The sequence below is a fragment of the Sinocyclocheilus anshuiensis genome, unplaced genomic scaffold (assembly GCF_001515605.1).
Source record: "Sinocyclocheilus anshuiensis isolate Anshui unplaced genomic scaffold, SAMN03320099.WGS_v1.1 scaffold348, whole genome shotgun sequence".
NCBI lineage: Eukaryota > Metazoa > Chordata > Actinopteri > Cypriniformes > Cyprinidae > Sinocyclocheilus > Sinocyclocheilus anshuiensis.
Window position 1 is genome coordinate 1,862,400 of NW_015555762.1, and position 27,917 is coordinate 1,890,316.

The window sequence follows — 27,917 nt, forward strand, 5'->3', positions numbered from 1 at the left end:
TTTTATAAAGGTTTACTAATACTATAGTTAACTCTGGATTCAAGAATTAGCTTTTCATTAGGGCAACTAAGGAGAATTTAATTGCAGAAAAATATGTAATTAATTCAATAATTAAGAGCCTGCAATATAATGGAATATTAATATTGTTAAATGCATTTTAAGAATTCAAAAATATCATTTGTTTTTCGTCCGTTCTTTATTAATAAATAATTTATTTGTTTATTCCAATTGCTCTAACCCCAGCAAGACATTCATGCCAGACTGTGTGGGCCAGATGGACCCTGACTGAATTTTAGCACCAGTCCAGCCCTGATGATTCTCCTCTTCTAGGGCCAGAAAGAAGACCTTCTAATAATACAACTATTTACCGTAAACTCCTTAAGGGAGCTGTGTATGCTCAAAAGTTGTTGCTGCTTCTGGAAACCTGTTTTCTTTGGCTTCATATATCTGGTGTTATTGTATTTATTCTTTTAATGTGTTGTAGCCTGGAATATTTAGTGTGCATACTCATTGTGTCTCTGTGTGTTGGAGATTTGATAAAAAAAAAAAAAAACGAATCATTCCTGTGGTAGAAAACGTTGTGGCACCAAGATAGGCTACTATGAAGGGGGGCCCTTTGGTTTGCTATAGCCCCAGGGCCCTATGTCTTCTTAATCCGGGCCTCTATTTTGGTGCACTGAGCTTTTCTTCCACTCTGACAAGTCCGTCAGTCCCTGCCACTGAAAAACAGCCCCATAGCATGAGGTTGCTACCAGCACACCTGAGATGAATTTCAACTGTCCCAGATAAGGGTATGAATACTTAAGCAATGGAATCATTTAAGTTTTTTATTTTTAATAAATTGGCAAAGATGTTGAAAACCAGTTTTTTGCTTTGCCATTATGGTGTATGGAGTGTAGACTGATGTAGGAAAAAAAGTATTTTAAAGCAGTTTAACATAAGGCAGCAACATAACAAAATGTGAAAAACTGAAGGGGTATGAATACTTTTGCAGTGTGTATACTGTGTATACACAGTATATACTGTGTATATGTGCACTGTGTGTATACCATTAGTGGTGTGTGATATGACCAAAATCTTATTACATGACAAGTGATTTTATGTCACTAAGATATACTGTATATCACAATACAGGTATTGTTGTTAAGACCGGCGATTTAAATTACAAACATCAGAACATATACTACATAAGAAATATACCAATGAAATAAACAATCTTTCTCACGTCCTCACATTCATTACAGAGGCCTTAAGGGGACGTGATGGAGAAAGAAAAAAGAGAAATGCTTTTGCATTCAGATGCCAAACTTTTGATTTCATTCACAAATGTATTATGTTACCCAAGGGAGCTCTGCATTCTCTCACAAAACATTTGCATTCTCTTACAAAACATTTGTGTTGCGTATATGTGAATACTTTTCAAGACAGACATTTTGACATAGTTTTGAATTCTGTTCTCTTTTGTCGCTTGAGCTCTCAAATGCACACAAATTGTAAATATGTAAATATATTCACAAAATGAAGGACTACTTAAAGTTATTGATGATAAAGAAACATGCATAAATGAAAAAAAAGTGCAGGATCTGTGCTTGTGTTATAAAGTGTCTTGTTTCAAAGCCTGCTCTCTGCAGAGGTCACATTTGTTGGATAGAAATGCAGTATACACAATAGAGCAAAATCTGTATCAATAGCCATATCAGAGTTCATTTCCAGCCCAGTTCCAACCCTGTTCGATCACACATGTAATTATCGATTGCTTTTGAAGATCTTAATGATCTTTAAATCAGATCATTATTTTTGTGTATGAAGGGATTTTTGTGTATGAAAATTTTTGTGTATGAAGGGATTTAAACAAATCCTCCCCTCATCTGTGTCCTGCCTAACAATTCTGGACGGAGTAACTTTCCTTTTTAAGAAGGCCCTCTGTGACTGTGTTAGTGACCCCTCACTCTTTGACTCAAAAGATGGAGAGACACACTGAGAGAAGTGTTGGTGCAGTACGGGTGAATTTCTCTTCACCTCACTAGAAACAGAATGTCAAATAATGGGTCTCTTCAGCAAGGAAGGGCACTAGAGATCTTATAAGGAAGTGTCTGCAATAGATGCCTCTCCAGTGGAATATTAATATTGTTAAATGCATTTTAAGAATTCAAAAATATCATTTGTTTTTCGTCCATTCTTTATTAATAAATAATTTATTTGTTTATTCCAATTACCCTAACCCCAGCAAGACATTTATGGGAGACTGTCCGTCAGTTCGTCAGTCCCTGCCACTGAAAAACAGCCCCATAGCATGAGGCTGCTACCAGCACACTTTACTTTTGGGATGGTACTCTGTAGGTGATGAGCTGAGCAGTGCCTGGTTTCATTCAAACATTATTCTTGGAATTGAAGCTCATCAGACCAGGGAATCTTGTTTCTCACAGAAACAAGGGTCCTTTCGGTGCTTTTTTGCAAATTACAAGTGTGTTTTCATGTGTCTTCACTGAGGAGAGGATTGAGTCTTGCTACATCGCCATGTAGCCCAGATCGTGGAGTGTTGCAGTGATGTTTGTCCTTCTCCTATCTCCACATTTGATTATGGAGCTCAACTAGAGTGACCATCAGGATCTTGGTCACCACTCTAACCAAAGTCCTTCTCCATCAATTGCTCAGTTTGGCCAGGAGGCCAGCTTTTTTGACCTCAGGGCTTGGTTTTTGCTCTGATATGTATTTTCAGCTGTTAGACCATTTATTAAGACGTGTGTGCCTTTCCAAATCATACCCATTCAATTGTATTTGCCACAGGTTAACTTCACTCAAAGTGTAATAGCATCTACAAGCAATATAAATGGAGCATAGCGATAGTTCTGGCAGGCCATGTTAGTCAAGCTCGCATCAGCTGACACTCAACTGATCCACGTCTACCTATAGGATCACGACACCAGTCTTAATTCACTTCATAAGGTCCCTTCAGTCATTATTTAGCAGCTATCGCTTCGCTCAGGTACTAATCACCCACCTCCATTCCCAGCTCCTCCTCTCGTCCAGTCAGGACTTGGCAGTGAATATATCATTGAGTCAGACCACTGAATCATGTTGTTAAATAATCATGTAGAACATTAATGGTATCTGCTACATATATCATTGATGTTGGTTCTGTTCTGTTACCCTAGGGGGGGTATTCTGCTCTCCCTGCTCCTATCCATGCTAGGCTGTGTGGATGGGCAGGGAGTGTTTGCCCAGAACAGGACCATTCCCCCAACCTAAAATGTATGCTAATCGTAAGTTATATTGACGATAGTGGTCCTGACAGAAATGCTCCTGAGATAAATTTCAACTGTCCCAGATATGGGTATGAGTACTTAAGCAGTGGAATCATTTAAGTTTTTTTTATTTTTAATAAATTGGCAAAGATGTTGAAAACCTGTTTTTTGCTTTGCCATTATGGTGTATGGAGTGTAGACTGATGTGGGAAAAAAAGTATTTTAAAGCAGTTTAACATAAGGCAGCAACATAACAAAATGTGAAAAGAATGAAGGGGTATGAATACTTTTGCAGTGTGTATACTGTGTATATGTGCACTGTGTCTATACCATTAGTGGTGTGTGATATGACCAAAATCATATTACATGACAAGTAATTTTATGTCACTATAAAGATATAAATCATAATACAGGTATTGTTTTTAAGACCGGTGATTTAAATTACAAACATAAGAACATATACTACATAAGAAATATACCAATGAAATAAACATTGAAAAAAACATTCTCTTTTGTCGCTTGAGCTGTCAAATACACACAAATTTAAATATGTAAATATATTCACAAAACGAAGGACTACTTAAAGTTATTGATGATAAACAAACATGCATAAATTAGAAAAACAGTGCAGGATCTGTGCTTGTGTTATAAAGTGTCTTGTTTCAAAGCCTGCTCTCTGCAGAGGTCACATTTGTTGGATAGAAATGCAGTATACACAATAGAGCAAAATCTGTATCAATAGCCATATCAGAGTTCATTTCCAGCCCAGTTCCAACCCTGTTCGTTCACACATGTAATTATCGATTGCTTTTGAAGATCTTAATGATCTTTAAATCAGATCATTATTTTTGTGTATGAAGGGATTTTTGTGTATGAAAAAGTTTGTGTATGAAGGGATTTAAACAAACCCTCCCCTCATCTGTGTCCTGCCTAACAATTCTGGATGGAGTAACTTTCCTTTTTAAGAAGGCCCTCTGTGACTGTGTTAGTGACCCCTCACTCTTTGACTCAAAAGATGGAGAGACACACTGAGAGAAGTGTTGGTGCAGTACGGGTGAATTTCTCTTCACCTCACTAGAAACAGAATGTCAAATAATGGGTCTCTTCAGCAAGGAAGGGCACTAGAGATCTTATAAGGAAGTGTCTGCAATAGATGCCTCTCCAGTGCTCTGTCAGTGTGACTGTAGAGTAAAAAATGAAAGGGTAGCGCATCTCACGCCCCATTAAATCGTCATTCTCTCTGTGAGACAGGAATAACTCAACAGGGCATGTAAAAATCCTTTAGGTTATTTTCCATTAGTGTGCTATGAAGTCACTGAATTTTCTATATGTTTAGTATCTTCAGGCTTTTTTTTATTATTATTTGAAATTGTGATAACTTGCAAGATCAGTTTCACCTACACTGAAATAAAAATCAAAGTTAAAATGTAAAATGTTGAAGTTAAAAAACTGCAATTAAAACATACTCCAATAAACTTTTTTTTTTTTTTTTACATTAATTATAGGCTGTAAATATAATGTATGTATTACGTCTTAAAGATATTCACCCAAAAATAAATATTCATTAAAAACCCCTATGACTTTAACTCATCTTTGGAACACAAATGAAGATATATTTCTCTCATCATTTTTGTCCATCCATTGAAGGTCTATGTAATCAACATTTTCAAGCTTCAAAAAGGCAAAAAGTGTATATGAATGTATTAAAAAATGATGAGACTGTCTTTTGCACAGTGATATTTCCTGTGAGATATATACTGTAACTAGAAGAGGTTGGGATACCTGCAAGCTTTATAATATTCTGATGCTTCTATCACAGTGAAAGAGACAATAACTTTAGGAAAGAAAGACCTTGAGCTCCATTCACAATGAAGCCAAAATGGCTGTAAGTCCCCTTTTTTACTTATAAAGCGCTTAGGTTCACATATGGTTCAGGTTGGAAGCACCTACTGCATTAAAACCCTGCAGAAAGCTTGGCAGAGAATCATCTTTGACTCCAGAAAAAAATGCTCTGCTGTTTAGAATAACAACTGCTGAATATAACAACCAGCAAGACAGGTCAAAGGTCAAAGGTCACAGCCCTGAACCACTGCTATCAGAACATGCAAATCTGAGCAGACATGTTGTGTCAACAGGAGCTCTTTAACTGTGAATGTAGGAATTCAGGTGTACATAACAACCTTGTATAGCTAGCCGGCTCTTATTTTATAAAAACAGTTGCACATATACAGTAATCCTTTATATACACACCAGTTTTATCTTTTATGATGTTATACAGAATGCAAAGCAAAATAACCTTTTATTTGACATACATCAAAGATCCTTCAAATTATCTTATAACCTTTGTGCATAAAGAAGCAAGAAAAATGTTTCTTATATCACACATGCTTGAGGGTTTTTTCATTCAGTCTTAACAATCCTGTTTACAACAACGTGTTTTTAATTTTATGCTTAAACGTTCACTCCATGTTGGAGTTTATTGTTTAGTGATGTGTTGAATAGGTTTTTGTTTAGCAGTGTGCTGAAGACTTCATTGTTTCAGCAGCGTGAGGCTAATTAATCACTCGGCTTTATCAGAATAACAAATTTACACTTTTCAGCAACGCTGCCAGAAAACAAAGCGGATGGGGTCATTTCAGACAGCTTCCTGTTACAGCACTTGTCTAAAACCTTAAATGAATCCTTCAGAATGGAAATGCCTGCAGGTTATTAGGAAAATAATGGGTTTTCAAAAGTAGCTCGCTATAAAGAAGACTCATATGCATGTCAGATCTGACTTGCTTATGATACAGTAATTTTAAAAAGTTATTTTATGATTAATTTTAACTGTACAGCACCTGTTGATTCCTTCTGGTAAAGAAATTATACACTTTAACATCTATTTCGATTACAAGGAACAGTTGATGGAAACAGTGGTAGAAAAGGGTCTTGAATGAAAGAATAAATAAAATGAAATAGGAAAATCTGTTTGAGTCTTCATATATTAAAAATAAGAAACTACTATGAAAAAATCACATCCCCAAATGATTGAGAATTTGAGAGCCCAAAGTGCCAGTATGTACGAAGTGTCACTACAAACACTCTGTCGTCTCCACTTTTTTAGTAGTTTATTATTTTGCTATTTTTTTCCCTGTATCTTTTGTCTTAGTCATCCTAAGGTTATCTTTCGAAATTTCATTTGGATCTACATCTGAACAGAGTCTGTAGGTCCAGCTGTGATGGTATTCATAGTTCATTTTGTTGCTGTACTCTCATGTTATTCTTTTCCTTTAGTTCTTTTTTTCCTGCAGTACAGGAACATTTCCTACATTCCATGTTCCGTTGTGTTGTATTGGACAATTTAACACTTTTACTGAAGGGATTCACATTTAGAAATCTCCTGCAAGTGTTAACACCATGAGGATTGGGCAGCACAGCATCCTCTGGAGGATGTGCAGGTGAGAGTTCAAGGCAAATGCAGCATTCGTGATTCAGTTTCAGTGTTTGACTTTGATTTGTCATGTTCAAAGTCAGGTTCACATGTGCTCTTGTGAATCAGACTGCTAGGTGTGAATTGGTTTCGTTGAGTCAAACATTACCTTAGCAGGTATGTAAAGTGTTAAAATGATTACGTCGAATGTGTCTTAGGGTAATTTAATACTTGAAAGACACGTTTAATTTCAATTTGACAACAAAGGAAACATTGTCTCTACGCTGCTTGAACACAGCTTAGATAAAAGTTGAGCAATCATTGCAAATGTTTGCGTCACAATATTATCAAAATGCTTGAAAACAATTAATTTGCAGAAAATAATTCCCTAATCCTTACATCCCTAATCCTACCCACTACCCAATACCTAAACTTAACAACTGCCTTACTAACTAAGCACCAAATTAGGAGTTTATTGAAGAAATATCGTAGTTAATGGTTTCTTAATAAAGAGAACTGGACCTTAAAATAAAGTGTGGCCAAAATAATTCAGAAAAAAGCAGATCGACTTTTGAAATCTCATTCTCACTTTAATTCCACAACCCTAATGGCAACCAGATATAACTAGACATTATATTTTATTTACTTATTTACTTAACATGAAATAAAGGAGGAAAAGAATGTGTATATATATTATGTCTTGCTGTTCTGCGCCTAATGTTAAAGGCAGAGAAACTAAATGAAAATCACACTGCTTCACAATCCCAAAGACACAATACAACCTCATCACTATCAAACCACCAAAAACACTTGTTCTCATCAGAACTGTGCTTTTTGGGTCAGTGATCCTTGGAATTTGCTCATGGATCATGTCTGAAAATGCATTAGTGTGCAGCCTGGAAAACATTTCTACATCTCAGCTGCACTTAATAATTTTGTCTTCCTGATGTGTGAGAATCAGCCTTGACTGTGGAAAATGGAAAACTTTATATTCTGCCTGAGAATTATTCATGTCTGCAGAGATACAGAGAGCAAACAACTGCATTTGTCTCCTCTTCATCTAAATAACACTTTGTTTAACAGGAAAGGGGGACTGGCTTTCCCCCTGCAGAGCATCCTGCTTTACTGTATGAAATACATGACACATGTGCTTTCTAGTACAGACAGACAACTTAGTTTAGCACCAAAGTGTTAAAGTGTGGCTAAGGAGAAAGGCATTTAAAAGGGTATAATATATGTTGCATAATTTCTATTAATTGCACTGTCTAAGTTATAATATTAATAATATTCAAGAATCAGCAGAAAACTCATCCCCTCCAGGATTACTTAACTTAAAAAAAAATAAAATAAATAAATCTTAATTTCTTAAAGGGATAGTTCACCCCAAAATGAAAATATTATGTCATAATTCACTCACCATCTACTTGTTTAACCTGTATGAGTTTATTTCTTCTGTTAAACACAAAGTAAGATATTTTGTAACCAAACAGCTGACGGTAGCTATTGGTTTTGGTTACAATTTAACTGTTTGGTTACCAACATTCTTCAAAATATATTTTCTGTGCTGAACAGAAGAAAAAGACAAACAGAAAAACAGAAGGAAAAAACTCACATGGGTTTGGAACAGAGCATGTGGGCGAAGAGGAGCGGTGTGACGCTCCACTACATTTTCCGCTCTATGGACGTGCGCTCCACTCAGTCGCTCTAACCGCCCAGGCTAATCAATATGAATCTGTACTAACTTTAACAGTCTCCCCGCACTCCCTCTCAGTTTCTTCTCCCTGCTCATTCTTAACTTAGATTTTTACTTATATTATATATAATTATATTTATGTATAAGGCTTGCAACTTCGTTGAAACAATATCTGAACTCCACAACTGCTCTACTATTCTCGATCTCTACAGATTCTCGATCTCGAACAAGCAAATCACCAAACGGCATTCTGGGTTGAGCGAGTGGCGCTGAGCGTATTGAGCGAGCGGAGCGGAATCTTCAGAAAGGCGCTCTGCGCTCTTAAGGAAATATTACCACTCTGCTCCGCTCACATGCTCTGGTTTGGAACAACGTGAGGGTGGGTAAATGATGACAGAACTTTCATTTTTGGGTGAACTATCCCTTTAATTCCTTCCTGTTTATCTTGATGTTTAAAAGTTTGTATTTTTAGCACTTCTTGTACTTTTGCCTACACTGAAAATGTATTGCCTGTTGTATTCCTTATTTGTGAGTCGCTTTAGATAAGACCATCTGCTAAACGAATAAATGCAAATGCGTTAAACATGGTAAGTCAATTATTCGCAAATTACTATATAACAACCAGTCTTGAAATATATAATTTGGTTCTATAATAAGTACATGTACTAAATATTAAGAAAATAATATGGAATATAAATAAATGCATTCATTTAGTACCACGGTAGCTATATCAGATTCCATCACTGAAAAATGGCACTGCCACTTTACTGTTTTTTAAGGATAGAGTTCTAAATGTAATGGAATAATCTAAATGTGTGGCTGTACTCAGATGCACAGGACAGTAGTCTGGCAGCAATGGCCCATGGCTGTCTGAGCCAGCAGCAGCATTTCATGCTCCAGTGCCTTATAGGTGAGACAAATGAGGGTGACATTGAACCGAATTGTCCACAAAATCTCACTCATTCGAAGGTAAGGTGCGAGTTTCGGTTTGTAGAGGCCAAATCTGTGAGAATCAATTCTTCTCAGCCTCACTACAGATATGACACCCCTAATCTTTGTTTATTATTCTAACATCTCTTTTAGAAATGAATTTATGCCAACTTGAGGGAACATCTAAGCAAAAAGAGAAGTTGTCTTTGCTTAATGTAAGCACTGTAATCTGTGTGGGGACATCTTTTGCCCTAACATGAAATTCCCAATGACGTAAATTCTGGGAAAATTCGCAGAACAATGGTAAATGTGACTGCACCTTTAGTCTTTTATCGCAGAAACACTGAATGATCAATAATGTTTCATGCACCACAAGCCCATAATTCTGAAATTTCTGTTTAATATGAAAAATATGCTATTTATCTCATGTAAGTTTGTAGAATAGTTTTATTCATAATTGGGGTTCATATGTCCCAATATAATACATATACATGTATGTTTATATAACATATAATACAGCATTCAAAACCAATGTTTATTTCATAATGTGATGCAGTTTTTATTGTTTTATTAAACAAAAAACAAAACAAGGTGGGGCGTGATTTCATTCATCAGGAATTGATTGGATCATGAATTGATTGTAAAGTGGGCGTTGCCAGAATGAAGCCAGACCTGAAACTGAGTTTGCATTAGCTTGTGAAGGACTATTCCCCATTTTAAACACCCAACACACATTTGTGAGGAGTCTTTTTGTCCAGAACGTGGAGGCTGAAGGTCAAGTTCACCCTCGAGCGTCTCAGCGTATCCCAATGGCCACGCTTCTTTTTAAAATCGTTATTTGCTATTATTGCCATAACCTTTGGACTCAGAAATGAAGAGGATGTGTACGCTGAAAATACAAGACTGCTGAAGTGCTGAGCAGATGGAGACAAGCATAAGCTCAGTGACAGAATCAGTGTTTCGAAAACAGACAGATGGAACGTCAAGTCCTAGTGAATAAATACAGAGACTGCTGTCATATTTATAGAATAGATGTGTGAATATTCAATCGGTGTAGATGTGGGTTTCATTGCTGTACAACACCAGCTTTGAAACATATTCTTTTACAAAAGGCCTCAAGTTATCAAGATTAGTAAGTGATTACATCACACCAGTCTCATGTTAACATGTATAATATGTAGGTCTTGTGGCTATACTTTAAAAAAGTGTGTATTTTAACATGAACAAACTGATGACATTTCTTGCCCCCAAAAATCTCTACTGTAAGTACAATAGTGCAAACATTATTATTATTATTATTATTATTATTATTATTATTTTAGTTTTTACAAACTGATGGACGAGTGAAATTGATTTTGTGTCTCTTATATATTTTATTTTAAGTTGTAATGAACCAAGAACTATATGGACCCTTTTTTACTTTCTAAATAATTATCCCCATGCATGATTCATCAATGCAGTTTACAGATGTAGGAATAGTTTCTTACAAAATGAAAATTAATTGAGTATTGGGAAATACATTTGTCTACATATTTACAACATAAGGAACATTGCTGGCCTCAAAAAATTACATCACTACTTAACAACAGTGCTGCTTTTTTCCCCATCTCAGCAAGCAAGACACTAATTTTCAACTATATATTTATCGTATGCCTTTGAAGACAATAGCTGTCCAGAGAAAAACATATTAGCATGCTGTGGAGAGTCATTAATTAGTTTAATAAGTAATTACTGGAGTGTAGAACACATTTTCTGTCCAGACACATTAGGTTTTAAAAACCCAGAGTCATTGGTGGTTTGTAATGAGTGCAGCTTTGGCTTAATGGATAATTTACATGGAATATGGCATGATTGGGATAGATGCATAAATTACTATGGAATCCAATTTAGGCTCTGCATATTTACACTAGGCCTACACATTACGTGGTTTAAAAGTGTAGCCTAGTCTACAGCTTTTTATTTCTACATATACATTCATAATTATTATATATGTAAAACCACCAGAAATAAACCTGCCAGTTTGTAGGCTAACATATTTTACACAATCACTTACATATTCCCTTTGTCTTAGTCTTTTCCCCTTGATTGAGATCCATGTCCAGTTAATATTCTTCTATGTCTTCAAGTCTACTCGGAATAATTTATCCACATCTCATAAACAGCATCCAACGGACTGTACACATTCAATACATCTGATATATAATATAATTATGACAGTGTTAACACCCCATAAAGATTTCTGATGTCATAGTAAGTAGCTTTTATTTTTAAATGTATTGATGTGTTTAGCGTTATTTCGGGAGATCGCGTAAAGCAGTGTTACTGCGTATGTCTTCAAACGGAGCTGAGAAACCCAGGCGGGACTACCCGTTTACAGGTATGAAATACAAAAAAAAAGATATTCTGCAAAACGTAAAAATATTACTTAATATCGTACAAATGTTGAAGTATTAAAAAAAAAACTTGAAGTCTTTTGTGTGATACTAATACAAATCTGGTCAGTTTCCGTTTACTCCCAAAGCTTTAGATTTAATGAATGAAGGTTCGAGGTACGATTGAATGTTATTTTGATGTAGTAATGTGTTTATTAATGCGAGGTTTGAATGACTGAGTATTCGGAGCTGGTGTTCTCAATTTGGCACACTTTATTTCTTTTTTTTTTCCAGTCACATGATGCTGTACCCAGAGCAGTGTAAAATACAGGTGTATAACATTAGGCCCATTATGGTATGGAAAATTAAGGATATGAATTCCATTAGCTATTTTGGGTAAAATAAGACAATTTTTGGCTCCAGATATGTATTTTATCTTCAGCTATACATATTGTCATTTGTATTGTTGCAGTTTATAAATTAATTGAAATATTGTAGTTAAATGAATGAACGAAATGTGATGAATTGGGCATTTAGATCAAAAACAAATCTGTTAATTCCAAGATAAATAGATAACACCTATCATTCATCGACCTCAAATATGGGGTTTAATTTTAAAGATGTATTCAGTAGCAACTTTACATGGCTGCTCAATCTAATGTTAACATAGAGAAATGTGCGCTATTGAAGTGTCTGTGCAGAGTGTGTCTGAACAGTAGCGCTCGCTGCAGGACAGATGGAGGCGTTGGTGTGCTCGCTTGCTCTTAAAATACTCCGTCATTTTTGGTCATACAGATAAAAGTAATACATCTTTTGAATCTGTAAAGACTACGTTTATTTGTGTACACTCAGAATAACAATGAAACGTTGCGCTTATGTAAAATAATTCATGCAAACAGGATGCGCTTTCTGCCGTCTCGGTCTCTGAACTTGAGCGAGAAACTTCGAAACTCCATGTATGAAAAATATATCTATAGAGAGTGAAATGTCTACTTTCAAATGAACCAATTCAAATAGAAAATGTGTGTGTGTTTGCATGGATGATTTACATTAAATTTAATGTGTGTGCAATGCACACTGTGCATTGTTTAAGCTGGCTTTCAGTTTAATAAAATAACAAAAAAACTACATTTTGGATTTGCATTCAACTAAGGTGGGCATGCTGTGATCTGTACTGTATTTTTACTGTAACTGACAGATACCGGCCAACATAACACAACACGGGAGTGGGAGGGAATGGGAGTCATTCTTCTAGGATTGGGACGGGATGGGATTTTCCCCCAGTTTTTTTCATGGGATTGGGATGAGACAGGATTTATTTATTTATTTATTTTATTTTTTTGTGGGAGTGGGATGGGAGAGGTTTGAAAATCCACTACCCGTGTCACCCTCTACTTTACACTGACCTTTTCATCTACTGTACTAGCACAATCTAAAGTTAATTAAGTGAAGCACTGAAATCTAGTTTATAGAATCTCACTGTGACTTAATTGAATAATTATACATGATGAATCTCCATTTTCTAGGTCGATTGCCCATTGGTTCTACCTGAGGGAGGTTAGATGGTTTTAGATATTTTCAATATTCTTTCTGCTCTGTAGCATTAAGTTCTGAGTTGGCGATTTTATACTGTCAGTCCAGAGTACCTGAGGTCAAGACAAGACTAGCTGTGTGAGGTGGGGTAAAGGCACCTTTAAAGCTTTCAGTGATACTCAGTGTTAATGTTTTTCACATTTTGTTCAGAATGATCTCATTAAGTTGTAACATCCCTTGAGATATCTGAAGGATTTATTTTTCTTTTTATAAATGGGTAGGCCCTTAGGTATGCATAATTCTTGATGTGGTTTCAAGTGAGTTCTCTCACCCCTGAGGGGGTAAAAAGTATTACGTTCAGTAATTGCTGTCTGGCTTTTTCTCTTGTGATGTGGATTTAGACTGCTGTTGTTGAATGAATGGAGGTGTATTAAATAGCTTAGATTCTTCCCTCTACACAACTGTTTGAACTTTTATACTAGAATGTCAAGTGTGTGATGAGATGGCTGTGAAAATTACCCTGATCACCCCTAGGTGTAGATGAACATGTTGAAAAAGTGATATGTGATGTGGAGTTTGAAGTTGGCATGAAAAGAAAGTTCATCCTACCTATTTTCTAAACGTGTATTATAGATATCATTGTGAATGGTTAATCTAAGTATGTTTTAACTTAATTTAATTTCATTTTACATTTTGACCATGTAATGTTCATCAAAATGTTCTTCTTGTGAAACTGACAGATTTCTCTCATTCATCTGCCTCCATTTTTTTAGTGCAATGCCCACATCTCAAAATCCAATCGACAAATAATGGATAGAACCAATTCCCAACCATGCATTTTTTTTCTTTTTCAGTAATTTGTTGTATGTACGTCACAATTTTGAAAAAAAAAAAAAAAGGAAAAAAGGATTTGTTGCTACTTCCATTTCATCACGATTTTAGCGGTCATAAAACAAAGGACACAAAAACTTTCATTATATCTTTAATAATAATAATATTAATAATACATTTTGACGTAAAGATATACAGTAAATTTAGAAATAATATTTTTAGGGTGTAAAATCTACATCTATAAATTATATATTTTTAGCATTTTATTTGTGTTGTGCAGGTATGTTATATATTATACCAGTATATGATCACATGGTTTATAGAATTTATAGTTGGGTTTATTTAATGCTTTTTAACCATACCTCCATCTTTTATTCTCGCTATATTTTATATACTGTATAGACTTTGTAGTTTTCCATATTCTGTGCCATAATGTCATATATAAGTTTATATAGTGTCAGAGAGGAGCATCCTTGACATGATAAGCATGGGCAATAATAATAATAATAATAATAATAAAATGTGTGTTGTGTTATAATTTGCAGTCAAACATGACGAGAAGTCAGATAGACTGACGGAAATGCTGTATTACAAAACCAGTCATAAAACAAAGCACCAAAAAGAAAGGTAACTTTAAGCAACCTAATTTAATTCATTTTACACTTTTAAGGCAACATTGCATGTATTTTTGTGGACATCTCTTATTAGGTTCCATTTTAGTCAGGATTCTGCCTATTGACTAGACAGTGAGCCAGCTCAGTAGATTAGTAACAGAGATATAGGGTGCATGTGTATGTCGACAGTACACTGGCAAAGACAGAGAGGTTCTACTCTACAGTAATTCTGTACTTTTGCTCAAAAGTTCAAAGATTCTTGTTAATTTAAAGGGAGTCAGAGGAAAAAAAGACAGAAAGAGGATGAAACATTAACAAAATGGCCCTGAGAATAATGAAGTGTTGCAGGAGAGAGAGCAGACGGGATGAAAAGAGGAAAAGAAAGTGATTTGTGAGGAAACCCTTTACAACTCTCCCATTCTCCTCTAATGGATGACTTCCTCAGGCATTGAGGCACCACGGACTGAATACCAAATGAGCTTGGTGAGTTTCGTGGAATCTTAGGAATGTTTGTTAAATGTGAGATGTGTCTCGAGGAGCATCTGACGATCATTAATAGATTGTTGTTTTGCCTACACACTTTTTGTTAAAGAAACAATCGATTCCTCCTCAAATAACAATCATCATCAGTGTTTATTAATATACTGTACAGATACTGATAAGTAGAGGGCAACAATTGTCAGACTGTTTGTGGGAAAATCAAGAGTCATGTACATTGCATTAAAGCAATTCAACTTCAGTCTATGGTGTTTTTTTTTATGTTTGCTAATCTAATGGCTTCGGTTTTCTTTTATGTTCAAATTTGTTTATAGAAACAATTACAGGAGATGTCCCTCTTTACTTTATTCCTGCATTTTGTCTTATTAGGCTGTTTTCCAGTTTTTAATGAAAACTCCCCTGAGATATAACCGTCATCTCTCTCTGTAAGCCTCCAACATAAACAGAAGAGTATTTTAGATCACAATACTCAGCTTACTCACTTTGGCTCATTTTGGTTCATTTGTCACTGGGCTTCTGGGAAGAAGGGCAGATTGTTTAGCTGAATTCAGATTCTGATTGGGTGCTTTTAAGTGTGTAAAAACTGTGTGTATAAACCGCTTTGAAACTCATTAGACTTTAACATTTCTTCAGTCTTTCAGTGGTGGAAAAAAACAATAGGTAATAGCAGCTGGTGGCAACACTGTCATGGCGGTTTGTGACTATTTTATGGTTTGGTGAATCGGTGGCTAATTTGTATGAATTTATATGATCTCATTTGTGTTTAATCCTTTTTTCCCCCTTTTGTTCTAAAAAACACACTTTCCCTATAAGTTGCATTGTAAAATTGCATGAATTTATATAATTGCATGGATTTATTTTCATGAGATAGAGTTGGCTGGTCAAGCAGTTCTTGCTTTGGTTTTGGAACTTGATAACACAAGTCAGTTGGTTTGCCACCAGCTTTGCAAAGTTGGCGTATCAGCTCCAATCAGGGGTGCGTTTCCCAAAAGCAAATATGGTTGCACGTTACCAATATAATTCAATGGAACTTGCGACTATAGTTAGCTAATAATGCTTTTGTGTTTACAGATGAGCCGCATTCTATGGAAGCCCATTTCCGCCATTGAACAAAAAAAAAAAAGAATTGTGACATTTTATTTGACAATTCTGACTTTTTTCTTGCAATTGCGAGTTTACTTCTAATAAATTACTTCTAGTAATTTTATTACTCACAGTTGCAAGTTTACATCTCACAATTCTGACAAAAGAAGTCCAAATTGCAAGAAAAAAGGTAAGAATTGTGAGATAACCTGCAATTGTTATAAAAAAAAATTTGAATTGTGTTCATATCAGAAGTGAGATGTAAACTCACAATTGCCAGAAAAAAAGTCAGAATTGACCCTTCGCTGGGAGTTTGATTGACAAAGCGATCTGACCAATCATAATGGTGGATCAGCCATTTTGTCCAACAAACAAACCAGACAGGAGAGTAGATTAAAGCTACAGTGATCTGTACACATTAAAGACCAACAGAATGGTATTTATTGTTTGAATTTCAGAAAAAAATGACAAAATTATAAAGCTGAGACTTTGTTTCATACCAAAAGTAACCTGCTTTGTCTTGTTTGTTGGTGTGTTGTCAGTGTCTTCTTTGCTTCGTGACGTATTTTTCTCTGCGTGAGAATATGATGTGTGGTGTGAGAACGGCATGGCTTGTTGGACATAGCAACAGTAACTAAGGGGGGTGGGTCTTTGCGAAGGGTCAATTGTGGCTACCTTTGAACTTCAATGGGACCCAACGGGTTGAAGGTCCAAATTTCAGTGTCAATGCTGCTTCAAAGGGCTTTACACGATCCCAGCCGAGGAATAAGGGTCGCTGGGAACTTGTAAAGCCCTTTGAAAGCTGCATTGAAACTGAAATTTGGACCTTCAACCCATTGGGTGCTATTGAAGTCCACTACTTGGAGAAAAATTCTGGAGTGTTTTCCTCAAACACTTTAATTTCTTTTTGACTGAGTAAAGAAAGACATGAACATCTTGGATTACATGGGGTGAGTACATTATCAGGAAATATTCATTCTGGAAGTGAACTTGTCCTTTAAGTTGAATATATTTAATTCAACATTTTGATGAAACTGTTCTATGTTCTTCCATCAGTACAGTATTTTAAATGTAATTGTGCTGTATTTCTTAATAAAGAAAAAAAAACTGAAATGTAAAATTAAAATTTTATATGGCATTTGTACAGACTTTGTATTTTGTCTTCCAAATAAAACTTAATTTTCCATCTTGAGCATGCTTTGACACTTTATTGAAGGTTTTTGATTGTAATGATTTGTAAAATAACAGTGTTTCTCTGTAGAACATTTAGTGCTTTCATTGTAATAATCTATGAAAAGTGTGTAAAATAAGAGTTTTAAACTAAAAAAAGTCCTGTAAAAAAAATGGTCAAATGACTGGCAGCTACATCTGCCAAACAAAAACCGTAAAATTGAAGTAAATTATTGCAATTGAAACCAGAAAAAAATCTGTAAAACAAGGGTTTTACAATGTAAAAAAAGTCCTGTAAAAAAAAAGGGTAAATGGCTGGCAGCTACGCCTGCCAAACAAAAACCGTAAAATTGAAGTAAATTATTGCAATTGAAACCAGAAAAAAATCTGTAAAACAAGGGTTTTACAATGTAAAAAAAGTCCTGTAAAAAAAAAGGGTAAATGGCTGGCAGCTACGTCTGCCAAACAAAAACCGTAAAATTGAAGTAAATTATTGTAATTGAAACCAGAAAAAAATCTGTAAAACAAGTGTTTTACAATGTAAAAAAAGTCCTGTAAAAAAAAAAAGGTAAATGACTGGCAGCTACGTCTACCAAACAAAAACCGTAAAATTAAAGTAAATGATCGTAATTGAAACCAGAAAAAAATCTGTAAAACAAGGGTTTTACAATGTAAAAAAAGTCCTGTAAAAAAAAAGGTAAATGACTGGCAGCTACGTCTTCCAAACAAAAACCATAAAATTAAAGTAAATTATCGTAATTGAAACCAGAAAAAAATCTGTAAAACAAGGGTTTTACAATGTAAAAAAGTCCTGTAAAAAAAAAAGGTAAATGACTGGCAGCTACATCTGGCAAACAAAAACCGTAAAATTGAAGTAAATTATTGTAATTGAAACCAGAAAAAAATCTGTAAAACAAGGGTTTTACAATGTAAAAAAAGTCCTGTAAAAAAAAAAGGTAGATGACTGGCAGCTACGTCTACCAAACAAAAACCGTAAAATTAAAGTATATTATCGTAATTGAAACCAGAAAAAAATCTGTAAAACAAGGGTTTTACAATGTAAAAAAAGTCCTGTAAAAAAAAAAAGGTAAATGACTGGCAGCTACGTCTGCCAAACAAAAACCATAAAAGTAAGGTAAATTATCGTAATTGAAACAAGAAAAAAATATGTAAAAATAAGGGTTTTACACTAAAAAAAGTCCCGTAAAAAAATGGTAAATGACTGGCAGCTACGGCTGCCAAACAAAAACCGTAAAATTAAAGTAAATTATCATAACTGAAACTAGGAAAAATCTGTAAAATAAGATTTTTTTTCTGTAAAACCTTTAATGAAAATTTCTGTAAAATGATTGTTTTTGCACTTTATTTCAATTAAGATATTTTACTTTAATTTTACGGTTTTTGTTTGGCAGCCGTAGCTGGCGGTCATTTGCCATTTTTATACGAGTTTTTTTTTTTTTACAGTGTGTGTTGTCTAGCAGAGAGTTGACACTGCTATGCTCAAACTTCTCGTGAAGTAATTAGGATGTTCACCTGCTCCAAAATGAGGACTGGTGGCTACTATAGAATTACAGTGAGAGGCTAATGCTGTGGACCCTTTGTGCTGTTGCTTCATTAGCTCAGTCCTTTGAGAGAAACCACCAGCACACACAATCCTCCTTTAATTAGCACAAAGCTATCGTAATGTAAAGTAAAGTAACAACTAGCCATGCTCAAGTTCCCTCTGTAAAGCTCAACTGACACCTGAAGCACTCAGACAGGCCCATGAGTAATGTGAAATGCTTCACTAATCTCTTCAGTTTGTCTCTCATCTGCGTCTGCATGCGGAAACAAACCACCGTTTTCAGTCAACCACTACAAATTTACAATTCTACAATTAAAAACTAAAGCCATAATACTACTTTAATTTCCCTACTGGATATTATTTTCAGTGACTTGTGGAAAATAATTTCTTATTAATTATGGTCATTATGTTTTCATTATCATATTTTATCATTGAACCTGCCAATTCAGTGATATTTTCCAATAGTTGAATTTTCAGTTGCAGATTTACAGTGATGGTCCATTGATTTGGACGGCTTGATTGGTATAAGGGGGTCCCTGCTGTTGGCCTGGGGTCAGCTGTGGATAAATGATTGCTGTGCTGAAAATTTCATCATAAATTTGCCTCTGTCAAAGCCAGGGCTCTTCTAATTGCCAGTCCAAACAGATGGGCCTCCACTTCCGAAACAATGGCTGTGATATTGTCATGGCTGATGGTAGTCTTCACGTTGACTATGCTTTTCACTTCCAATGCAAGCGTAGTATTTCAGATGACCAGATATGAGATGCATATTGGATTTTGGAAATACATTTACTGCTATTATACTATGTAAATAGTGAGTTGGAAAGCCTATATGCCATTATGTTAGATGATAAAGTTTTAAATCACCAATAAGCTTTGTTAATTGTGACTGGCTCTGTGACTGGCACCCAGTTTGCCCAGGTTCGAGTGATACAATGCAGGACCTTCAGTCTGCTAAATATAGTGACGTGATTAACAGGCTAGTCGGTAAAAATCACATTTTATACTAAAATAAATGTCCTTAAGTATCAACTAGTTTGCAAACATTAAATGCATTTGGATTCAGTGCATCTTCAACGTACTTTTTTTTTTGGGGATCTGGCAGCTTTGAGCAGAACGTTTTTATCCAGTATGTGTTTAGATGAAGTCCTGGCTGGTGTAGCTGTATTTATTGACTTCCACACTGATTCCTTTGCTCCGTCCAGTCGTTCATCCAGAAAAAAAACAAAAACCCTCTTGATTGGTTATTTTCCTCGTTCTAGCTCTAACATGATGGCTCTGCAAATAATAAATATTAAAGACATTATACAGACATAATTCAATTGTGGGACACTGCTTATGTCTTGCAGGAGGTGGGACAAAGCTCCCAATTGTGGGATTGTCCTGCAGACTGCGAGACAGGTCACCCTATTTCAAAATTGTGCAAATTGGATGCTAAAAATTCAGTAATGTGATGTAGTAACTGCATGATACTTCATTCAGAGGTCTTTCATTGGGATTCACAAGACCCCCCGCAACTTAGCATGGTGTGGGACGAGTTTTGAGTTTCTAAATGCACATATTGGAGGGAATATATGTGCATGCGGGAAGTGCCAATAACAACCAACAGCAGGCGTGCAGAGCCATACGGTCTCAGACTGGAGGTTTGGGTGGAGTTCATAGCATCATAAAGGTTGGTTTAGTGGTGGGGTGGGGTTAGGCATTTGTTATGGTGGAGCTTATAGTTGTAGTGAAGTTGGGGTGGGTTAGGCGTAAAATCGTAGGACTGAAAAATCGATCTCATGCAGGTTGGATCTGTTACCAGAATGGAGCCAGACATGATTACAAGTTTGCTAAAACTGTGTCTAAACACCATTTTCCAACAGCAGCCAAAGTGATGTTGACAGAAAATAAGCTGTTTTAGAAGAAGTGCAAGTTTTGGAACAACAAATCGGTATGAATCATTAACAGTAAGACCTGAAATGTGTGTTAAAGTAAATAGAGATTTCATTATTATTTTACGTTACCTAAAAAAAATGCATTTTGTTAGTTTTGTATGCTTAAAAATTTGGACTGTCCAAATTAAAATGTGTGTCCTGTAGTAGAACAAGTTGAGAACCACTGCTGTAACCTTCAATTGTGACGTTTTTGTGTTGCAGCTGGCTTTGTGTTGGTTTAATATAACAGAGCTTTATGTGGTGCATTACACAGTCTTACAGAGCACAAAAAAGTAATAAAATGAGGTGTGAAGGATTTAGATAATGTGTAAATCCTCTTCGAGTTGGCATGGCGGCAGTGAATAGATCAGGGTGCAGTTGGCAGTGTCAGGTAGAGATGTAATGAATAGCCTGATTAGCTCTTTGGCAGGGACACGCGTGCAGATGGTAGGCACACTTTTCTCTACCCACCCCTTCTCTCTTTCTCTAGTCCAGGATCTCTCATTAATCAGTGTAATTACCAGAAAAAGAAAACATATTAGGGCATTTAACCCTTGTGTTCTGCTAATTTCTCAAAAACGGCATGACCCGTGTTCAGTAACGGCAGGAATCTTACCTGTGCTTTGAGTTTTGACTGTTTGTTGTTTGGTGTTTTTCATATTGATTTGACTTTGTGTAGGGGAGAGCAGGGATAATATTTGTCATACTTTTTGCTCTTATGTTGTCAAATCGGAATCAAAACAGGGGTTTCACTGTTTGTTAGACAATGAAGTTACCCCCTGAAGTTAAAGGGTTAGTTCACCCAAAAATGAAAATTAGCCCATAAATTACTCACCCTCAAGTCATCCTAGGTGTATATGACTTTCTTCTTTCAGACGAATCCAGTCGGCATAATTTAATCCCTGAACTTCGGGGATTAAAATATTTTTTTACATATTTAATTTTAATTTTATTATAACTTATTAATAAAAATATGAACTTATTATTATTATTATTATTATTGTTGTTGTTGTTGTTATTTTTGTACATTATGTAGAACATTTATTATAATAATAATAATAATAATGTTCATATTTGTATTATTATTAATTATCAAGATCAGTTATAAATATAAAATACTAACAATTTATTTGTATATATTTACAATTTTTTACTATATTTTTATAATATCATCATCATCGTCAGTTTGGCTGTGTAGCTTAAGAGTAGTCATTTAGTTCATCATGAACATCATAAATGCAATGTCAGTTTGTTCTGCAATAAAGAATTTCTATTTACAAAAAGATTAGCTCTAAATATAGATAATACATGCAAACTATAGACATTTTTATTCACCTTGATACTCTGTTGCCTTGTCCTCTGAAACATAAACCTATAATATACAATAGGGCAGATGGGATTGAATGGATGTTGTGTTGTTGAAGCTGAGACTATATATGCAGCCATAGACCAGCATTATATAAACATACAGGGATATGGAGGATGTGGAATTCTTTGGGAAAAATAAAGTTGCATTGACAGTCTCAACACATTTGGATTCTTCAAAGGTCGTTCTGACAGAGTGGTTAACTGTAAACAGAGCGAGCACAGCGTAACCGGCAACTTTACAGGACGTATTGTATTCCCTTCAGTGCTTGTGAGTTTCATCACCTCTGTGTGAGAGAGAGGTCTGTCTTTAAAGGGCATCCCACCAGAGAAATATTACGCACACACACTCGCAAACATTGAGGTCTGTTGGATTGCAGCCGTGTCTTTTTTACCCGCACCACTGTTGTAATTCATGTAGAAATAAACAGGTTTTCAGTTTAGCATTTTAAAATGAGCTTGATTTTAACTTTTTCTATAGAACATGTGAGTGGAGCTTCCCAGTACAAAGCTCAGCCTGTTTCAGATGGTTGTCAGGGGGTTGCTAGTGTTAGAGCATTGCTAAGGAGTTGCTAGTTGGTTTTTTATTGGCCAATGAGCCTTTGTCCTAGTTTATTTCAGAGGAACGGAGCACCCCCAGGTGGTACAACACTGACATTTCTTCAAATAAATTTGATTTAATGTAAAAATTGAATTTGAAAATTAAAAAGGTGAGAAGTTGTTCTAGTTACTTTCAGATCCATGAGTGGCATCTAGAGGTAAGCTATAAAAGTAGCCTGCTTTTAACTCAGAATTTTCAGCATGTTTTAAGCCTCATTTGCAAAATATGTTTAGTATTAATGTCTTAGAATTGGACTGCAAAGTTAACATGTGAACCCATTTAATTTGCTTATAATTGATCTGGAAAATAAAAATCTTTTGTTCGCTTAGAATAGCACACCTTACCTGAACTAGCCATTAGGGCCCTATGAAATCTGTATTATTTTTTTCCCCCAAATTATATTTTATTATTATTTAAATTTAAATCTGCTTTAATGGTTCAGTTCAATTTTAATAATCAAGCTTAATTGAGTTTATAAGACTTTAACAAGTAAATAATTTATTATAATTTCAACAGTGTTCTTTTCTTTTCTTTTAATATTAAATTAATTAATTAATCCAAATACAATTAATCCAGAACGCGGCAGCAAGATTAATTTTTAACAAGCCAAAAAGAATACACGTCACACCTCTGTTTATCAATTTGTACTGGCTACCAATAGCTGCTCGCATAAAATTCAAGGCATTAATGTTAATTCATTTCATTTTCTATTCTATCTGTTTTCCTTTTGTTTATTATATAATAAAAAAAAAAACCTTGCTACGTGTACTGCGTTAAGCTAAATGAGACTTGTTATAACACTTGCATATCATTGCTGTTTTGTTGATTTTGATTGCTTCCATTGTCCTCATTTGTAAGTCGCTTTGGATAAAAGCATCTGCTAAATGACTAAATGTAAATGTATTAATATTATATAAATATTAATATAAATATTAATAATAATAAGTATTACTTTGTAAGTACATTCTGCTCTACAATATTAATATATTTCTGTCAATTTATTCAAGTTAAACCAAACATTGATTTTAGTGGGTTGTAAGTGAAGACCATCGAGTTTCTGTGTGTATCTGACGATAGTTTTATTAAATGAAGTGGAGAAGTGCTTGTGAAGTGACTCTGGAGCAGCTCTGGAGATGAAGTTCATTTGTTCATATCCACATACTGTATATTGAGACAGCAGATGCTGAAAATACTGTGAGCATCATGTGTGCTTCAGTATGCGTGTACTAGATGAAACTGTGCTGGTCATTCACAGAGACTCGCATAACATGCAAGTTTCAGATTTATTTTTGTCGTTTTGCGGTCTAATAATCACAGATACTAGTGCATATTGTGATAGCGCTATATTGATTTATTCAGCCACAATTTGACACAGTTTTGTGACATTCTGCGTTATACAATACATTCCAATGAAGTTTTATAACTGGATTCTGTCCGCATTTTCCACATAACGGAAATTATAGAGCCCCATGATTTGACGTATCATTCAGGTTTCTATAGCACAGTCAGTGGCAATTTAGGCTCTGAAGTTCACTATGGGAGTGCTGTTACTAATGTATGAAAACAAAGATTTATTTCATTTATTTCCAACTGATTTTTTTTTTTTAATCACTAGCAGCTCTGTCAGCAGTACAAGTCAGGCCTCTAGAGATGCAATCCAGAATGGATCTGTGTGTTAATCCTGATCTCTGTTGACAGGTGTGTTGAACTGGGCACGAGTGGTGTCTGTGGCGGATTATCTGTGCCAGCCTCACACCCGTGGCTACCACATGCTGCATATGGAGTGTCAACTGTGCCAGGTTTGTCACTGTGCCATAATTGAACTGCTCTCAACCCAGAGCAAAGCCTGGAACCTGCTTGCTTCCTCTTCACATTTAGTTGTTCTTCTCCAAGTGTATTGTTAGTGCTATTTGTTCAAGAGCTGTTCACAGATAAGTGCGATAATAGATCAGTTATTAGAGTAAATAAAGTACATTCAGTACACCGCTGAGGGCAATTTGCAGCCATCAGATAATATCAAAGCAATATTTTTAGCACTGCAGGGACATGATTGTAAATAAATAAGATTGTAAATCATTGATTTTTATATTAGAAAAATGACTTTTATGATGTATCAATGGGTGAATTTCACAAAAATTGTGAAGATCTTGCCTTGGTTATATTCACCCAAAAATCATAAAGAAAGATTATTTTTTAATTTACTAATATTTTCATAACGATTAGGTGCATTTACGTATTATACATATATTATATATAATTTAATATGTGTTAAATTCATATATAAAATCTGATAATTTAATGATTGAAATTATTGAATTATAATGTATTTATACATTATGGTGGTATTTTTGGACTATGTGTATGCTGGTGTAATTAAAAACATTACTGTATTTTGTATTATGATTATTATTTATTTTATTATATATCACAATGATGTGAGTTTGTTGAAATGTACTTATTTTTCATAACATTTCTTTCTTTCTTTCTTTCTTTCTTTCTTTCTTTCTTTCTTTCTTTCCTAACCTTCCAGCTTCCAGCTTTCTTTCTTTCTTTCTTTCTTTCTTTCTTTCTTTCTTTCTTTCTTTCTTTCTTTCTTTCTTTCTTTCTTTCTTTCTTTCTTTCTTTCTTTCTTTCTTTCTTTCTTTCTTTCTTTCTTTCTTTCTTTCTTTCTTTCTTTCTTTCTTTCTTTCTTTCTTTCTTTCTTTCTTTCTTTCTTTCTTTCTTTCTTTCTTTCTTTCTCTTTCTTGCTTGTTTGTTTGTTTTAGGGTGAAATGTGGCCTGAACGTGATATTGATCCATAAATAAATATTAGAATTTCTGTTTGTCATCATTGCATTAGTAATAGTTTTATATTATAATAATTTAACATTATATTTTATATTATAATAATACATAATTATGTTTTATTATTATTATTATTATTATTATTATTGGAGAGCTTAAATATTTTAGAGGTTCATTTTTACAGTTTGATCAAAGTCTTTAAATTTCAGAAAATCAATCAATCAATCAATCAATCAATCAATCAATCAATCAATCAATCAATCAATCAATCAATCAATCAATCATTCCAAAGATTCCATTGGTGTTAGCTGTGGCAATATGTTTCAAGAGAATCGCTTGTAAATGCAAACACACAGCAGGCTGATAGCCAGAGGGCAATATTTCACCCTCTTGATCCGCTTTCTGTTCTCATTGCAAATAACGTTTGCCGCCAAGATTGCTTCCCGTTTCCATTGCTTGCGTCCACGCACCATGCGCTGGTCACTGGTGTGTGAATGTGTAAGTACCCTTGAGTTTGAATTACTTTGCTGTGAGAAGTGATCATGTCTTTCGAAAGCTTGCTGGCTCTTTCATTCTTTTGCAGAGGAGAAATGTGGAGGAGCGGAGGCAAGAGGTGAGACAATCTCAATAGTCTTTTGAATGGAACATTCAGCAGGTGAATTTTATGGAAGAGAATTCAAGACAGCTGTTTCTTTACTTGTGTAGGGCCATGTAATTGATTTCTCTTTTAAGTCTTTCCTCAGAGAGCATTATGTTACAAACCCTTCTGTCACAGTTGTAAAGGAGTATTTTACGCTTTGCTGTGTGCCGCAAAAATAACAAGCAATGCTGCTGGATTTAGAAAGCTGTTGCTCATAGTGCAAATGCAGGGCAACGGAGCAAAACAGGAGATGCTGCAGTTCTGCAAAAGTGCATCAGCAATACAGTGATATGGTTTTGCTCAGGTTCAAACAACACATTAAAAGCCTACAACCCACAACTTATGCAAGACAGAGATGCTGTTTTTGTGTTGGCAATTTGATAGATGTTTTCAATGTGCTGGCGCTAAAAACACAGCTTTTCTGGGACAGGGAAACTGACTTGGCACTAGCCGCTTAAAACAAGCCTGCCTTTTTAGAGATGTCGAAATTTTAGGGCTTCAGCATATAAATGAGATGCAGAACAATCAGTATTATTAAAAAAAAAACAAAAAAAACACAGCAATTCAAAGACATTATTGTGGCAGATGAAAGCTTTGAATAGGCATCGAAGAACACAGAGTTGTGACATGATGGGCACTTTTCGGTGTCTTTTAAAATTAAAATTGAAAGCAGTTCTTATTTTTAAAAAGGTGTCTTGAGATTTTGAATTCTGTGCAGCTACATCAAGTTGATTTTGAATGCAAGAACGAGTTGACATTGGCCATTATCTCTACTATTTATCCAGTCAAATAAGCTATTTATCTCTTTTCCTCTTACAAAGGCTCATTACAATCTCTGCTTGTTTCAGAGCCCGGAGGGGAACTCTGACACAGTCTGAATGAAGCCCTGAGGAAGAGAGGCGTGTTAGCATGTGATGTAATTGATTCTGACTGACCTTTGTCAGGTCTGCAGAGAGGAATTGAGCTTGGCTAAAGAAGTAGATTGTTTTTTTTTTTGCATAAATATTTACCTGCACAGGTCCAACCGAAATGTTGGTATATGCCTATGTCCACATCAGGAATGATGAGATAGACGACTGAGTTTTTGTGAGTTGTCATTTAGTAATGTAGTAAAGCTGAAATAAAAGTATTAGATAAAAAACTTGATTTAAAAAATAAATAAATACGATTAAAAAATGAAATACAATCAAAATAAAAAAAAACTGAAAATATACCATACACAATATAATATGCATACGTTTACTAAAGTTGTATATAAAGATTACAAAAATAACAATATCAATTCATTTGAATAATTATTATTGATATTGGTTTGTTTGTTAGTTTTTCTTGGAAATTACTTTTGATACCTTTACTATTTCCACCTGCACTTTTTCACTTTTCATTGGCTTTAATTCTTGCCAACCAAGCAAATAATTAAGGCTGTAACAGCATGCATGCAGAAGAAAACAATTACTGATGCATTATTAATGTTATTTGTTTCATATTAACTCAAGTAAACTTAATAGGAGAGGTCGCCCAAATTTTTGATGACAAATGACAAAATTTCAATTCATTTTTGGTGAAATATTCCTTTAAACTAAACACCCTCACCAAAGCTGTCATATTTTCAAGTTACGCAACCAGTCATATCTTTCAAATTCTGTGCCTCTTTGAGACCATTGAATCT